General features: G+C 48.9%; 1 protein-coding gene across 1 annotated transcript in view; it reads left to right on the plus strand.

Moving 5' to 3' along the window:
• Positions 1-15,438, plus strand: part of RASGRP1 (RAS guanyl releasing protein 1) — a 195,779-nt gene that overhangs the window by 92,135 nt on the left and 88,206 nt on the right. The window lies entirely within an intron of this gene.

The raw sequence follows: 15,438 nt of genomic DNA on the forward strand, positions 1-15,438 counted from the left end.
GGGGTGAGCTGGACCGCAGAGTGAAGGCAAAAGGGCCAACAAGTGCTAAGCATCTCTGGGAACGCCTTCAAGACTGTTGGAAGACCATTTCCGATGACTACCTCTTTGTTACGGGGGGACCGGCAGATTAGGACCAGGGGGTATATATCCTAATCGCCAGTCGGGGCCCACCGTGCTCCAGATGACAAAGGAGCTGCTGGCACCTGAGGGTTAGGCGGAGACTATAGAGCTGGATGGCTCTGAGATAACCCAGGAACTCTGGGAACCGGTCACGTGTGTTGGGACACGTCAGACCGGACGACAACCAGATTAGCGTTTTGGTGCACCTAGCGCTACACCAACCACGTGTGCAGGAAACACGTCAGGCCGGGTGGTAACCAGGTAGCGTTGACCGGAAGACCGCCACGAAAGCACCCTGTCGGCCACGTGTGTAGGACACGTCAGGCCGAGCGGTCCTCCGATTAGCGTTTCTGGCCACCTCTCGACTGGCCACGTGTGTGTAGGACACGTCAGGCCAGATGGGTACACCAGTAGCGTTGACCGGGAAGCCGAGGAGGATAAGGAACACCCTGTTAACTCCACAGGGGTCCTGGGGTACGCTGTCCGTGCGTGTAGGGGGCACAACCGGACAGGTGGCGCAGCAGGTGCGTTGTCCGTGTGCGTAGGGGGCACAATCGGACAGGTGGCGCAGCAGGTGCGTTGTCCGTGTGTGTAGGGGGCACAATCGAACAGGTGGCGCAGCAGGTGCGTTGTCCGTGTGCGTAGGGAGCACAATCGGAAAGGTGGCGCAGCAGGTGCGTTGTCCGTGTGCGTAGGGAGCACAATCGGAAAGGAAGTACAGCAGCCGCAACCCAGTTAACGCCACTGGGCTGCTATAGCAAGACTGGAACGGCAGGAGGGAAGCACGGCGCCTGACCCTGATGTGCCGAGCCACGAATCTTGGCGTGACAGGCACCGTTCGCCTAACCCTACCTACCACTTCCCAACATAGGCTTATGCCGCAATGAGGCTCTAACATGGAGGTGTGCTCTGACTAAGCAAAAGTGAAGACTGCGCCCCTCCATGTTGTCTCCAGCCCCTTTTATAACCTGGGTCCGCCCCAAACCCAGGGTGGAAGCACCAAGGTCCAATAGCAGAGTGCCATGTCACCAGTGACGTCACATGCGACCTATCCGGAACCGCCACGTCATTGATGACCTCATGGCAGCCACGCCCCAAACACTTCACCAGTCATCGTCTGATGACCAATACTGAGGTGCCAGATCATAGGGGCGGGCCTCTGCGAGCCAGTCCGGAGTTGCCACGTCATCAGGACACCTGACACCCTCTGCCCTATCAGGGCCTGCCACCTCACGGACATGCTCAGTGAGGTCCTTACCGGACCTAGCCTCTGGTGCACTAAGTGCCTGAGCATGCCCAGTAGCCTGAGCAACAGGCTCAGAAAGCAGACTATCAGTTTCAGCATGCTCAGTAGGCACATCCCAGCACTTAGACACAGCACGAAGTCCAAGTACCTGTGCAAAGAGGCTGTTAGGGTTAATTGTGGGAGCATGCTCAGTAGCCTGAACTGAGGACTTAGTCTCAGACATAACACAATCAGGCTGAGCATGCTCACTAGGCAAAACATCGGGCTTAAAGGGAACCTGTCATCAGAAATTTCGCCCAAAAGCTAAAAGATTCCCCCTCTGCAGCTCCTGGGCTGCATTCTAGGAAGGTCCCTGTTATTATTGTGCCCCATGTGAGACCAAAATAAAGCCTTTATAAAGTTCTACCTTTTTGTATGCAGCTTCTGTAAATCCGACACGGGGGCGGGCTCTCTGCCGTCCGTTATTCTGCCTCCTGGTCCTGTATGCCGCCCCCATCGCTCCTTTCCATATCTGATGCACCGCCCACTGCTCCAGCCATCCCCGTGCATGCCCAGTGCCAGTCTCACAGGACTGAGCACTGTGACTGCTGGTGACGTGTGCGCAGGCAAGTGATTATGGACGGGACTGTGACTGTTATCAGCAAGTACCCGGCCATAATCTCTTGAGCGCGCAAACCTCTCCAGCGTCACACTGAGCTCAGTGTAGATGCTAGACTGTATGGGCTGCTTCCAGGGATGACGTCCCTTTGTCATGTGATAGTATTTCGAACACGCCCCTATCACATGACAAAGGGACGTCATCCCTGGAAGCAGCCCATACAGTCTAGCATCTACACTGAGCTCAGTGTGACGCTGGAGAGGTTTGCGCGCTCAAGAGATTATGGCCGGGTACTTGCTGATAACAGTCACAGCCCCGTCCATAATCACTTGCCTGCGCACACATCACCAGCAGTCACAGTGCTCAGTCCTGTGAGACTGGCACTGGGCATGCACGGGGATGGCTGGAGCAGTGGGCGGTGCATCAGATATGGAAAGGAGCGATGGGGGCGGCATACAGGACCAGGAGGCAGAATAACGGACGGCAGAGAGCCCGCCCCCGTGTCGGATTTACAGAAGCTGCATACAAAAAGGTAGAACTTTATAAAGGCTTTATTTTGGTCTCACATGGGGCACAATAATAACAGGGACCTTCCTAGAATGCAGCCCAGGAGCTGCAGAGGGGGAATCTTTTAGCTTTTGGGCGAAATTTCTGATGACAGGTTCCCTTTAAACTCTGGCTGGGGTAAATCGGCGCACGCATGCGCACTAGCCGCCTCTCCACACTTAGACGTGGTGGAAGGAACAGCCAACTGGACGACCCGAGGCACGGCCAAGAACGGCAGCCGGCGCCTGGGCGCAACAGGAACCGCAGCAGGCCGCTTGCGGCTATGGCGGTGCCGGTTCGTAACACTCTTGAAGCTCATCAAGAGAATGCCAAGAGTGTGCAAAGTAGTAATGAAAGCAAAAGGTGGCTACTTTGAAGAACCTAGAATATAAGACATATTTTCAGTTGTTTCACACTTTAAGTATTTCATTCCACATGTTTTAATTCATAGTTTTGATGCCTTCAATGTGAATCTACATGTAACACCCCTTTAATTTGCCGCTGGGGCAGGGTGTTCAGTAGTTCTCACCTTGATATGACGCAGTGCTTCCACCCGAATCTTGCTAGGAGCTCTAGTGGAATGCAGAATGGTCTTTGTCTTCTTCTAGGGGTCGACTCGGGAAACCCTTACCCACGCTCCATACACACTCACAATAACTGAGGTTAGAAATCTTAACAGGTTTATTTGCAAGAGGATGAAAAATGGCAATTGCAGGGTAAAAGCAAATAACAGTGAAAAGACAGGTATTGTTATGCAGTATTCTACAAAAATGCAGGAGGGGCTCTTTGTACTAGACCTGAAGGTTAGGGGTAATGCTTCCTCTTTAACCTACACCACACACTCTGCTGACTAATTACAATCTACAAACTAACAGCTGCAGCCTCACAAATGACACAGTCCCAAATTGGGGCCCCAGTTGCCGCGGATGTTGGCGCGCTTGCAGTACGTTGGTGCACTTAAAGTAATGAAGGCAGAATTTCCCCAGGGCTGGTCCTATACAAACTCCCAGTTAGTGCAGTCAAAAGTCCTCTCTAGCAAGGCCTTGTAATTTGCTCCAGCACACTTCTCAAACTGTAGAACTACAAGTCACAGCAATGTCCTACTCACTTCTGTCTGCAGCAGGTCTGTTCTCTCAGACTATTCCACACTGGGGCGTCTGGATTCAATGTCTGGGAGAGAGTTGGTACAGCAGGAAAAATCCTTCTTCGGCGTGGTAAACTTGGAAGACAGCAGCTCCTACTAATGGTGCATCCTGTAGCTTTTTCACTCAGTCTCTCCTCACACAGAGTTGCAGCTTCCCGCCTCCAAGATGGCTCAACTTCCTTCCACCCCTCCGTCCTGTTTCCTCCTCCCCCAGATTTGCAAGGCACCTTGGGAATTGTAGTATTCTCCAGTTCAACCAAAGAAGCAACATCTGTAGAGGTGAATGTGGGTGGAACGCTATAGATCGCTCCCAAAGCAGGTGTCACACTCTCCCCCTGGTGAGTCGCTGTAGGATCCCAAGCACAAAATGAAGACTCACCACCTGGTAGGAAATTTTGTGATAAAGCATCCTAACACCCCAACCAGTTACACCCAAATCACTAACAGACCACATAGCTGTAGGGGGGAAATAGGGCCACGCATAGTTGGAATAGGGGTGTACTACTCTAGGAACCTCAGTGACTTGCCCCATCTGGTCATATGTCAGCATCATGGGGGGTCTAATGTCCCGTTTTGGATGAGTGTGCACGGCAGGGACAGGGACCCCCTCATCGACCCCTAGCTCTTCACTTTCAGGCTCTATGACAGCAACCTCTTCACTTGGTAGCTCTGCATTTTCTAAACTCTCCCCCGACTGATCGCAACATGGGCTTGTTGCCGAACCACACTCGTCTTGGGACAATTCTTCAGCTGCTTGGTCTGTATGATCTGGAATTACAGAGCCTGGGTCACTTGTCCATCTGAAGCATGGTCCACATTCATCACTGGAATCACTCTCACTACCTTCAGGAGGGACCACAGGATGGGTCGCTTGCGGCGGCCGAAGACTCCTTCGGTGAGATCAGGTGGTTGGATGGGCTTCAGTGCGTTGTGGTGACTGGAATCGGACATTCTGTCCTATAGGTAACAAATGCTGACGATGATAGGTCTTAACACCCCCCCCCCCGCCTTTCTCAGGCTTCACTCTGTAGTCTGGGATGCCATGCAACTTGTCTACCACCACATGAGGTTCTGAACGCCATCGATCAGCAAGCTTGTGTTTTCTATGGAGGCCTAACTGACGGATGAGAACCCTATCTCCAGGTTGCAGGACTTGTTCCCGGACTCTGCGGTCGTAGTACATTTTGTTTCGCCTCCCGGATCGACCAGAGGCCTCATCAGCCAACTTGTAGGCCTCCTTTAATTGTTCCTTCAGCTGTGACACATACTTCAGATAGTTCTTCCCAGATGAATTGCCAGGGGACACTCCAAAACTAATATCCACAGGTAGTCTGGCTTTCCTTCCAAACATGAGGAAGTAGGGCGAGTACCCTGTTGACTCATTTTTGGTGCAGTTGTAGGCGTAAACTAATTGACTTATGTGTCGACTCCACTTTCCTTTCCGTTTTGAATCCAAAGTGCCCAGCATGTTAAGAAGGGTACAGTTGAATCTTTCAGGCTAAGGGTCTCCTTGCGGATGAAATGGTATGGTCCTGGACTTCTTGATCCCACAAACCTCACACAACTCCTTAATTAGCCGACTCTCAAAATCTCTCCCTTGGTCAGAATTGATGCATGCTGGCAGCCCATAATGCACAAAGAATTTCTCCCACAAGGTTTTAGCCAAAGTGGTTGCCTTCTGATCTCTGGTGGTGTAAGCTTGAGCATATCTTGTGAAATGATCAGTGACCACTAGAACGTTGCTGACGTTTCCTTCATCAGGCTCAATGGAAAGGAAGTCGATACACACTAAATCAAGGGGGCCATCACTGATGATGTTGACAAGGGGGGCGGACTGAGAAGGTCAGGTTTTCCTTAGGATACACCGCTTACAGGATTTACAGTATTGTTCAATGTCAGCTTCCATCTTTGGCCAATAGAACCGATCTGCTATGAGGCTGGTGGTCTTTTACACCCCAAGGTGCCCATGATCGTCATGCAGTGCTCTTACGACCATCTCACGGAACTGAGCATGAAGCACCAATTGGACACGAACTTCTCGATTTTGGTGTTTGACCTCACGGTGCAGCAATCCATTTTTCACCACCAGAAAGTCTAACTGTCGGGTCAAGAGAACAGACTCTTGTGTCTTCAGAGCATTCCTCTCAGGCCTTTGGCCCCTTTTCACCCACCATCAAACAACTCCCACAGAAGGATCTTCCTGTTGAGCCTTTGCAATCTGGTTTTGCGTCAGTTGAGGCAGGGAGCCAGCATCAACGGTCAGTTGACAGAACAATAGTGGAAGAGCTTCCTCTGGAGCCCCTAAGAAGGTAGCACAGCCCCCTGATTGAGCAATCCTTCCTTGATGTCGATGACACATAGCTTTCACCTCTGGGGCTGGAACCTCAATCCAGGCTTCTTCTTCTTCATTCACCATCTGCCTGGGCAGGCGGGACAGAGCATCTGCATCAATGTTGGTGGCACCAGGTCGGTACTTCAGGCTGAAATCATATATAGCTAGCGCGGCGAGCCATCTATGGCCAGTAGCATCCAGCTTTGCTGTAGTCCTCACATAGGTCAGTGGATTGTTGTCAGTATGAACTTGGAAATGCACTCCATAGAGGTGGTCATGCAGCTTGTCCACCACAGCCCATTTTAAGGCCAAGAACTCCAGTTTATGTGCTGGGTAATTGCGCTCACTCGGAGACAATCCACGACTGATGTAGTAGACTGGACGCAAGACGCCATGGTGCTCCTGGTATAAGACTGCTCCAAGTCCATCAAAAGAAGCATCCACATGAAGTACGTATGGCTTGTTGGGGTCTGCATAAGCCAGTACAGGTGCCTAGGTCAAGCAGGACTTGAGTTTCTCAAAGGCTTCATCACACTCTGATGTCCATCTCTCTCCGAAAGGCTCATTCACCTTGAAGTAGGTTTTTGTTGCAGGTTTCTTGGAGCGAGCTGTCCCTCGAGGTGGGGGATACCCTTGAGTGAGGGCTGTCAATGGCTTTGCGATCTTGGAATATTGTGGCACAAATCTTCTCTAGTACCCGCTGAAACCTAGAAAAGATCTAAGCTCCCCCAATTTGGTGGGTTTGGGCCACTCCATCACAGCTTCTATTTTGGCTGGATCCGTGGAGATTCCTTCTCGGCTGACAATGTGTCCTACATACTTCACAGATTTCTGGCAGAACAGGCACTTTTCGAGGGATAGTTTTAGCCCAGCTTCCTCTAGCCGGTCCAACACCTTAAATAACCTCAGGTTGTGCTCTTCCAAGGTGTGGCCAAATACAATCAGATCATCCAGGTAAACCAGGACCTCACGAAAATTCATGTCTTCCATCACCTTGTCCATACATCTCTGGAAAGTAGCAGGGGCACCGGTCACTCCTTGCGGCATCCGTTGAAACTCATAGAAACCGATAGGGCAAATGAAAGCAGTCTTCTCCTGATCCTCCTTGGTTATGGGTATCTGGTAATATCCACTCCGAAGATCTAACACAGAAAACCACTGGCTTCCCTGCAGGCAATCTAAAGCTTCGTCAATCTTGGGCACAGTATACTGATCAGGCACAGTGCGTTTGTTCAGGGTGCGATAATCCACACACATCCTAATAGCTCCATTCTTCTTCCGAGCGATCACTATCGGAGATGCGTATGGGCTGTTGGACTCTATGATGACTCCAGTGTCCAGTAAACCCCGTAAATGCTTTCGAACATCCTCCACATCAGCGGGAGCCAATCGTCGGGATCTTTCTTGAAATGGCTTCTCATCAGTCAGCCGGATATGATGCTCCACTCCTCTTGCAAGGCCCAGGTCCCAATCACCCAATGAGAAGGTTCCGGCACGCTTCATCATACCATTTATCACTGACTGCTTTTCCTCCTTCTTCAGATCACTACCTTCAAAACAGAGGTCAAAATGTTCAGGACGTAGTTCCTTCCTTTCCTCTTCCTCTTTCTTCTCATAAGCAGCCAGATAGACAGGATGGATTGTGAGGGCCTGCGAGTATCTATTACCTCCAATTTCGCGACACCACTGAGCAAGAGTACGGAATAGGTTGGCATTTGTCCCTACTATGGCAGGCACTTTTTCCCGGTCTTCATCAGTGTCTGGACAGACTAATGCAATGATGGGAACTTCTCTTTCCACCCCAGCTATAGTCTCTGGGAATCGTAGTGTGACAGCCACGTATCCTTTGTAGGGGTAACTGTTTTCACTCAAACCCCAGACTACAAGTCCAGATAGGGGTTGCAAGGGCACGTCTGACAAGTATTTTCTATACCACTTCTCAAAAATGATGGACACTTGTGAACCACTATCCAGTAATACAGTGCATGGCTGCCCATTGATACAGGCCGGTACATGTGGTGCTGGTCCTACGAGCCCTTTAGGAAATTGCTCTGACTGGACAGGGTTAGATGGAGCAGTAGAATATACCTCTGATTTTGCAGGGGGGGCAGTATAGGACTCTACTGGCCCCCTTCCCCGTTTCCCGTCTGCCCCTTCTTGTTAGGTGGGGGGTCCTGAGATCTCTTCAAATTCCACCTCTTCAGACACTGGCGAGCCATATGATGGGTGCTCCCACAAACAAAACATTCTTCTGGCTTTGTATCTTCTACCAGACTGTGGTCATCACTTGCCACTTGCAAAGGCGGTCTTTGACTCTTGAAAGCTGTCTCAACAATTTGCTTGAGCTGGTCAACCTTCAGAGCCTGGGCAGCTAGAAGTTGGGCAATCTGTTCCCCTTGCCTCTCAATGACCTTCAAAAACTCTCCCTCTCGATGGCTGGGTTCAAGATGTACAGGGGCAACAGCCACTCGCTGGGTCACTTGTTCTCTGGCGGCCAGGAGAGCTTCCTCTTGCTGACTTGTTTAAGCAACTGATGGAAAGAACAGGGAATCTGCTCTTTATCACAACACCTCAGTCGTTGAGCAATGGGATCATGAGTCAGAGCTCCTCGGAGCACTTGTTCTAGACGACACTGATCAACTTGTTCGGGCCTAAGTCCCCCCTTGGATACAACCCTATGCACCAATTTGTCCAATCGATAAAGATAATCTGACATCTTCTCACCAGAGTTCTGATAGGTGGTGCGGAGTTGATAAAGGAGATCAGTGGCATCCTCTAGGGATCCAAAAGCATCTTTAAGAGCAGTCATGTAATCTTTAGAAGTTGTCTCTGACTGACTTCTCCAAGCAGCCTGCACCACTTCCATAGCAGGCCCCTTCAGACTCTCCACAATTCTCTGCTTCTTCACTGCATCAGTACACTGCCATTCTTCTAGATATTTCAGAGTAACATCCCTCCACGTGTCATACCCTTCTTCACCAGCTGGGACAGGAGTGACACCCGAGAAGGTTCTCAGACGACGGTAGGCCCCTTCAGGTTGCAATTTTGTAAACTGGGTGACTAACTTCTCCATGGCTGCCACTACCACATCAACCATCATGGTTGTTTCTTCAGTTTTGTCCCGAGTAGGAGTGGAAGGTAAACATCAACTAGACCTCCTAGGCTGTGAACTTGCACCCGAAGATGATGTACCGGCTTCGGACCTCACAGGCCAGGTGATCTTCCAATGCGGTTCATGTTTTAATGGCACAGCTATGACAGATGGAAAATACCCTTTATCCAGTGTCCCCTCAGTAGTGATTAGAGCTGCTGATAATGGACTCCCTTCATCAGTCCTTCTGTCAACCACTCTGGGATGGACAACTCCATGAACTTGGTTCACAATCTGCAGTACTTCTTCGTCCGGTACCTTGGAGAGTTCACCGCATACTGCAAAACTGTGTTCTTCAAGTATACTTCTTTCCCCACACCATGTGGACACTTGTGGTTCAGTTAAAGCCTCCATGTCAGCAATAGCTGTCTTGATCGATCTCAGCAGTGCCTCCACTGTAACACCCCTTTAATTTGCCACTGGGGCAGGGTGTTCGGTAGTTCTCACCTTGATATGACGCAGTGCCTCCACCCAAATCTTGCTAGGAGCTCTAGTGGAATGCAGAAGGGTCTTTGTCTTCTGCTAGGGGTCGACTCGGGAAACCCCTACCCACGCTCCGTGCACACTCACAATAACTGAGGTTAGAAATCTTAACAGGTTTATTTGCAAGAGGATGAAAAATGGCAATTGCAGGGTAAAAGCAAATAACAGTGAAAAGACAGGTAGGGGCACTTTGCACACTGCGACATTGCAGGTGCGATGTCGGTGGGGTCAAATTGAAAGTGACGCACATCCGGCATCGCATGCGACGTCGCAGTGTGTAAAGCCTGGATGATACGATTAACGAGCGCAAAAGCGTCGTAATCGTATCATCGGTACAGCGTCGGCGTAATCCATAATTACGCTGACGCCATGGTCCGATGTTGTTCCTCGCTCCTGCGGCAGCACACATCGCTGTGTGTGAAGTCGCAGGAGCGAGGAACATCTCCTACCGGCCTCACTGCGGCTTCCGTAGGATATGCGGAAGGAAGGAGGTGGGCAGGATGTTTACATCCTGCTCATCTCCGCCCCTCCGCTCTGATTGGCCGCCTACCGTGTGACCTCGCAGTGACGCCGCACGACCCACCCCCTTAACAAGGAGGCGGGCCGCCGGCCACAGGGACGTCGCAGGGCAGGTGAGTGTGTGTGTGAAGCTGGCGTAGCGATAACTTTCGCTACGCCAGCTATCACCACATATCGCTGCTGCGACGGGGGCGGGGACTATCGCACTCGACATCGCAGCATCGGCCTGCGATGTCGTAGTGTGCAAAACCCGCCGTAGTGTTATTCAGTATTCTACAAAAATGCAGGAGGGGCTCTTTGTACAAGACCTGAAGGTTAGGGGTAATGCTTCCTCTTTAACCTACACCACACACTCTGCTGACTAATTACAATCTACCAACTAACAGCTGCAGCCTCACAAATGACACAGTCCCAAATTGGGGCCCCAGTTGCCGCGGATGTCGGCGCGCTTGCAGTACGTTGGCGCGCTTGCTGTATGTTGGTGCACTTAAAGTAATGAAGGCAGTATTTCCCCAGGGCTGGTCCTATACAAACTCCCAGTTAGTGCAGTCAAAAGTCCTCTCTAGCAAGGCCTTGTAATTTGCTCCAGCACACTTCTCAAACTGTAGAACTACAAGTCACAGCAATGTCCTACTCACTTCTGTCTGCAGCAGGTCTGTTCTCTCAGACTATTCCACACTGGGGCATCTGGATTCAATGTCTGGCAGAGAGTGGTGGGTACAGCAGGCAAAATCCTTCTTCGGCGTGGTAAACTTGGAAGACAGCAGCTCCTACTAATGGTGCATCCTGTAGCTTTTTCACTCAGTCTCTCCTCACACAGAGTTGCAGCTTCCCGCCTCCAAGATGGCTCAACTTCCTTCCACCCCTCCGTCCTGTTTCCTCCTCCCCCAGATTTGCAAGGCACCTTGGGAATTGTAGTATTCTCCAGTTCAACCAAAGAAGCAACATCTGTAGAGGTGAATGTGGGTGGAACGCTATAGATCGCTCCCAAATCAGGTGTCACATACAATTTTTAGAGTCATGAAAACAAAGAAAACTCTTTGAATGAGGAGGTGTGTCCAAACTTTTGGTCTGTACTATATATAAACTGTGTTTACTTGAAGGACTCTCCAGGATTATAACAATTGGGTGGCGTTTTTGCATAAAATAAATTAAAGCGTAACACCGCCCATATATGTAAACTGCAAGACATCGTCTGCACCAAGACACTTGGAATCCATCCGAAATGTTTAGCTGTTTTTGGTAATGCAACTTTCCTTTGGTAACGGCAGAATTGAGGAGAGGTTAAATTAACCATAACAACACCCTCTCCCCTCTAACAAGACAAATATGTGTTCACAGAGGCTCCAGCCTATTTTTCATTTTGTATTGAAAGTAGGAAATGAGTCATTTTAATTCTTTGAATGCAGCATGGCCCCAAATTGCAGGGCTACAAAAAATGCCCAACAAAGGAATGCCACCTGGCACTTGATGCTTGGTTTGAACCTCATGAGATGTGACAAGCATGATTTCCTTTTCATTTACTTTGGAGGGTGACACCATTTTTCAGAGATGAGAGCTTGGTGAAACAATGTCCTTTATAAAGATAAGAATCCTGGTCTTCAATCAGAAAGTACCGTAAGTCCTCTCTCTCCGGCTGGTACTTCCCGGCCGAGGTGTGCCTACCAACTCCGCATCTCACGGATTGGACTCACGGATCCATTTTTTTTAATAAAGTTAATGTGTATGAATCAGTGACACTCGATCTGTCCATTGGACGTGTGAATGCAGCCTTAAAGGGAGCTTACACTTTTCAAAAAGTAGACCTGATTTCTGTAATGTAAAACAAGAAAGTCAGATAGGTCTCACCCTCAAGCACCCGATTTGGTTTCCGTTGTCTTAAGCACACACCACCACTGCAGCCAATCACTGAGTGGCTCTGCTCAAAGATTTTATTTGGATCAATGCACCAATATAGATCCAATAGTAATTACATGTAAAGTCATTCTTAGAATATATCTGATAATCAAAATGTTTGAAACTCTAAGAAGTTGAAATATTTTATTGTAGGACTTTCATAAAATATGAGAATTAAATCCCATTCACAGATGTGTATGTCACATCGTCGGCGCTTCCAGCCCAGGAGCGCAGACACTCTTCCCTGGTCACCTCTGCTACCTCCACAGCCTTTGTCTGGTTCTGAAGTCCCTGGGTTCCCTCTGACCCTTTGTCGGCACTCCCGTTCCTCGTGTGTCAAGGGCGCCGACATTCCTCCTGCTTCACACTTCCTGATTCTTCTCCTGGCGTATGCACAGTAGGGCTCTCGGGAGCGCACTTGCTCTCCCTTTTCTTAAAGTGCGCATCCTAACCTTGAAGTGCTGCCCGACCCCGGTTTTGCACATTGGGAGGTGCCTTTTCAACGTGTCCCCGTAGTTAGTTTGCATGTGCTAGTTCTCAGGTCCCTGTGCTTATATCAACTCTCTGTACTGTCCCGTGACCTTGTCTTTGTTCCTGCCTAGTATTGTCCATGTACCCGACTGTGTCTATCCTGTGTCATCCAGACCCTGCCTGCTATTTCTGTACTCCAGTGGCCTCCGAAACCGGCCTGCACCAGTTCGCAGCAGCTTCTGCCTCTTCTATTCCAGCTCCTGATCTTCGTCCTGTGGCTCCAGCTGCTCTGGGTGTGGTGAAGTTTCGGTAGCCACTCAAGTTCACTCCTCTGGGTCAGGAAACGGTATGTTGGATCAGTGGACCCGATTCCTCCTCGTCCGGTTACTCGGGTGTGCCAGTGTGTATCACAGTCTACGATTTACAGATTGCCATAGGTCTTCTGACTGACCCAAGCTCAGTAGCCTCATAGGCTCACCTGGAGGTTGTTGGAGACCCATGGCCAGTCCGTGCTTCACGATTATTATCTTAGCGTGAAAATCTCAACTTAGACTAACTACATCATCTGTAGGATCGGTGTGATTGGCAAAAAATCTGTGTGCGGACCAACATATACTGACACATATACTCTTTATCCATATTTCCCCTCAGTTACTAATTTCTTATTCTGATCTATTTCTTGTGGATTAGAATCAGCCATACAACGTATGAGGGTCCAATTAAAAAACATGGCACACGCATGTCATCTTGTTTTTCACGTACAGGTTCTATACATGTTTTCACTGATAATATTAGTACCTAATTGTGATTTACAGGGCTGTTCATATGTTTGTGTATTTTTGTAGACTGAGTGGTCCACAGCGAAACACGGAGACATGCCTAATATTGATCTGAGTTATGTATCAAACTTGCCAATGCCAAGTCTATGGGTCTATGAGAAAATTGGGCAGCACTTGGGTGCATTACACTGTTCATTTTCCCTGGACTGTTTGATATGAAAAGCTTTAGAAATCTCTATCAGTTTTTTGGGTTTTTTTTTTTCAGTTTTTTTTTGCATACAAGAAAAACTGATGAAACTGTGATGGTAAAAACTGAGACATTGATCAAACTCTGATGGAAATCTGATCCAAGATACTGAAGAACATCAGTCTGATTTTTTTGTGTATTATAAAAATCAATGACGTCTGAATGAAACCTAAGGCTCGGTTGAGATGATCATATTGAAAATAGGCCTAATTTGCAGATGTGACTGGCTGACATTCATACCATGCATTTTTTTTCTGATCTTGAAAATCTCTCCATACAGACCATTGATCCGCATGGAAAATTAGCCATGCGCACTGGCACAATGGTTATAATGGGTCCATATGCTCTCCATGTGCGGACCATGGCTCGCACAGGCCTATTATATGATAATCTGAATGTGCCCTAGACGTAATTTTTTGAATCCACAATATTGATCACAGTCACCTGAAAGTGCCCTAAATCATCCCAGCAAAAATGGCCCCATGAATTTAGTGGCACAGATAAAGTATTCCAAAGTACATCAAAATCACTGCTCTGCCGTTTTGTTAGGGGTCTTACAGAAGCGACATATGCAACTCTCCCTGTCCCTATTCAGAAGCTGAAAGTGATTGAGGAGTCTGTCAGTGTCTTCTCTACAATACCAATACATGGCAGTGTCTCCTCTACAATCCCAATACATGGCAGTGTCCCCTCTATAATCCCAATACATGGCAGTGTCTCCTCTACAATCCCAATACATGACAGTGTCCCCTCTATAATCCCAATACATGACAGTGTCCCCTCTATAATCCCAATACATGGCAGTGTCTCCTCTACAATCCCAATACATGGCAGTGTCCCCTCTATAATCCCAATACATGGCAGTGTCTCCTCTACAATCCCAATACATGACAGTGTCCCCTCTATAATCCCAATACATGGCAGTGTCTCCTCTACAATCCCAATACATGACAGTGTCCCCTCTATAATCCCAATACATGACAGTGTCCCCTCTATAATCCCAATACATGGCAGTGTCCCCTCTATAATCCCAATACATGGCAGTGTCTCCGCTACAATCCCAATACATGACAGTGTCCCCTCTATAATCCCAATACATGACAGTGTCCCCTCTATAATCCCAATACATGGCAGTGTCCCCTCTATAATCCCAATACATGGCAGTGTCTCCTCTACAATCCCAATACATGGCAGTGTATCCTCTACAATCCCAATACATGGCAGTGTCTCCTCTACAATCCCAATACATGGCAGTGTCCCCTCTATAATCCCAATACATGGCAGTGTCCCCTCTACAATCCCAAAACATGGCAGTGTCTCCTCTACAATCCCAATACATGGCAGTGTCTCCTCTACAATCCCAATACATGGCAGTGTCTCCTCTACAATCCCAATACATGGCAGTGTCCCCTCTATAATCCCAATACATGGCAGTGTCTCCTCTACAATCCCAATACATGGCAGTGTCCCCTCTATAATCCCAATACATGGCAGTGTCTCCTCTACAATCCCAATACATGGCAGTGTCCCCTCTATAATCCCAATACATGGCAGTGTCTCCTCTACAATCCCAATACATGACAGTGTCCCCTCTACAATCCCAATACATGGCAGTGTCCCCTTTATAATTCCAATACATGGCAGTGTCTCCTCTACAATCCCAATACATGGCAGTGTCCCCTCTACAATCCCAATACATGGCAGTGTCTCCTCTACAAAGCCAATACATGGCAGTGTCCCCTCTACAATCCCAATACATGGCAGTGTCCCCTCTACAATCCCAATACATGGCAGTGTCTCCTCTACAAACCCAATACATGGCAGTGTCTCCTCTACAAACCCAATACATGGCAGTGTCTCTTCTACAATCCCAATACATGGCAGTGTCTCCTCTACAGTCCCAATA

This window comes from Anomaloglossus baeobatrachus, chromosome 12 (assembly GCF_048569485.1).
Source record: "Anomaloglossus baeobatrachus isolate aAnoBae1 chromosome 12, aAnoBae1.hap1, whole genome shotgun sequence".
In the NCBI taxonomy this organism is placed as follows: domain Eukaryota; kingdom Metazoa; phylum Chordata; class Amphibia; order Anura; family Aromobatidae; genus Anomaloglossus; species Anomaloglossus baeobatrachus.